We start from the raw sequence: 2884 nt of genomic DNA, 5'->3' as shown, positions 1-2884 counted from the left end.
TACTTGTCTGTAAATATTATTACTGACTGTGCATAATGTGTTGACACAAAAACATCTACAAGTCTGTACTAGGAGTTGTACAGTCCACCTCCCCGATTTTACACTTGTGGTTTGTCCCAACCAAAAAGCCACTTTGCTGCTGGCTTGTTTGCTACCGGCTTCTGAATTGAATTCTCCGCTGAGCACTTTTATGGTATAATCAATGGTGATTCAACCATCATCTGAACGTGGATCTGCATGCAGATATGTGTTGATTCTACATTGAATCAATGTTGATTCAACACTCATTTGACTATGGATCTGCATGCATATCTGTGTTGATTCTACATTGAATCAATGTTGATTCAACACTCATTTGACTATGGATCTGCATGCAGATTTGTGTTAATTCTACATTGAATCAATGTTGATTCAACACTCATTTGACTGTGGATGTACATGCAGATTTGGGTTGTTTTTATATTGAATGAAAGCTAAGGATTTATATACATTTTACGTCTGATAGGTCTACATCATAACATGCCACTAAAAGTCTCTTCACTGGTGTTAAACACTATTATTGGCAGATGATGCGTAAACTGTGTACAAAAGTTTAAAAATGACAACATGGGTTTGATTTAACATTTTATTTAAGAGGGACAGATCTTTAAACATATTTGATTCCTTTTTGACTGTCAAAACAACAGTATGTTGTCCACAGAAGAACAGAGTCCATGAAGTTAAGCTTTGTACTGTATGAAGTAGGGAAACAGTACAAGTTGTGGTAACCCCAGTTTGACTCTGGTTGGCGTCACTTTGATTCCTTGTGATGTCTTCCTCTCATTCTGGCGCATAATGAAGCCACTTCTTGACAATTTTGCTGCAGTCCTCAAGAGTCAGCTTTCGGTCAAACTGCAGAGCAACAGCTGAAAAAAATAAAAGTGAGGAAGGTGCCAGTTAGAAAGATGATAAACATTTGAAAAGTTCTGAAACACAATGAAAGATTAAACACTGTACTGGTTACAGGTCTGAGAACAAATACAAACCATATAGTTCCCCATGTACACTCACTGTTAAATTAATATCTTAATCTTTCATTAATATTTATCTTAATGTTTACATATACAACTGCATTTACCCATCAAGCTGCAGTATAGTGTAGGATTTATGATATTGATATTAAATCAATATTTAAAATAAAGGGCTGTTTATCAGAAAACCTAACAATAAAACTCAGGGAGGATCAGGTTTATTTAACACACCAGAGACAAATAAATCGAACAAAAGGTGATTTATAGTGTAGTTGGAAAAATTATAATTTATACAGAATAAACTTCCATCAAATAGCTGGTTCAATCTTCCATCAAATACAAATATTTCCAAATAAGTTGATTAAATTCCTTAAAAAGTGTCTATATGCTAATAAAGATCCCACACAAGTAACAACAGTCCAGTTCAATTTAACCAGTTACCAATCCAAGGATCAACAGACTGAATCAGTCATTAGCAGGTTTAGTTCAGTGTTTCACCTGCCTTACATGTTAAGTGTTTCCCTTCTGCCTCACCTGGATTGAATCTGTGGATGATTAACAACCTTCTGCACTTCTTGATGGCTGCAGACGGTCATGTAATCATCCAACTCAGCTGTTCTGGTACAGAGGCTCATTTAAGCACGTCCCTAAGCACATCATAATAAAAAGTTAAAAACAAGAGATTACTATCACAACAATTTAAAGCCCACCTGGACCAGCCAGCCTTACACTTCTTTGTCCACCACATGTTCTCCCAGACCAAACAATAGGCCCCGCCCTATTTTAAAAACTCAAATCCCACAAAATCTCGCAGGATTTCATACTTAGGCCTGGAGTGGTGGGTAGGATGAAAATAATACAAAAGGAGACATGACCTCAATTATTAAAAATATCAGTTTTGCCCCAAAATAACCAGGATTACTACGGGCACAAAACAATGCCCTTATTTTTCAATAAACACATTTAAGATCAAAGTAATATTGAAAAACTTACCATAAAAGTGCTCAGCGGAGAATTCAATTCAGAAGCCGGTAGCAAACAAGCCAGCAGCAAAGTGGCTTTTTGGTTGGGACAAACCACAAGTGTAAAATCGGGGAGGTGGACTGTACAACTCCTAGTACAGACTTGTAGATGTTTTTGTGTCAACACATTATGCACAGTCAGTAATAATATTTACAGACAAGTAAGAAAATGTACAGAAAGGAATCACAACCCACTGTTCTCAACATGTAGTGCTTAATTTGAAACATGATTAACCCCCACCTAGTAATAAAATGTTCTGACCCAGAGCTCAAGGAGGGGGAGGGAAGAAGGAATGAGAGGGGGTAAAGAGGAGAAGGTTGGGAGGAGCGGCTGGGTGGGGGAGGCTTGGGAGGGAGTAGGGGGAGATGAGGAGGTGATGAGGGCTGCAACAAACTGCCCAGATTGCACACAACGGTAAATAAACGTTGAATTATAGTTAGAATGGTTGATTTTTGGTTGAGGTCAACAACTGATGGTTGATCAACCATCAAACAACCATCCACCTCCAGCCAAGTAACCAATGTTGAAACTGTGTCATTGAGTCAATGTTGTTTTGTGGTTGAAATCTAATGAATGAAATGCTAATGTCTGATCAACGACTGATCAATGTTGAATCAATGTTGAATCAATGTCAGCTCTTTTGCCACACCCCTTCCCCTCCTCTCCTCCTCATCAGAGCTCTGGGTCAGAGCATTTTATTAGTGAGTGGGGGGTATTACATTCTAAATTAACCTCTGTAAAGGATAGTGGGTGAAGATTCATTTCTGTACATTTTCTTTCTTTTTCATAAAAAAGTCCTACTGACCATTTGTGTGTGATATATTGACACAAAAACATCTACAACTTACTAC

General features: G+C 37.7%; 1 long non-coding RNA gene across 1 annotated transcript; it reads right to left on the bottom strand.

Moving 5' to 3' along the window:
* Window positions 1-611: 611 nt before the first annotated feature.
* LOC148153194 (uncharacterized) lies at window positions 612-1993 on the bottom strand. Its single transcript, XR_015761704.1, has 2 exons — window positions 1545-1993; window positions 612-905 (listed from the first exon to the last, which is right to left on the bottom strand). It is a non-coding gene; the product is annotated as an uncharacterized LOC148153194 (long non-coding RNA).
* Window positions 1994-2884: the final 891 nt, after the last annotated feature.

This window comes from Poecilia mexicana, unplaced genomic scaffold (assembly GCF_051168715.1).
Source record: "Poecilia mexicana isolate PSO_F unplaced genomic scaffold, ASM5116871v1 scaffold_20, whole genome shotgun sequence".
NCBI lineage: Eukaryota > Metazoa > Chordata > Actinopteri > Cyprinodontiformes > Poeciliidae > Poecilia > Poecilia mexicana.
Note: the sequence above shows the minus strand (reverse complement) of the source record. Positions and strands in the feature narration are given on the sequence as shown.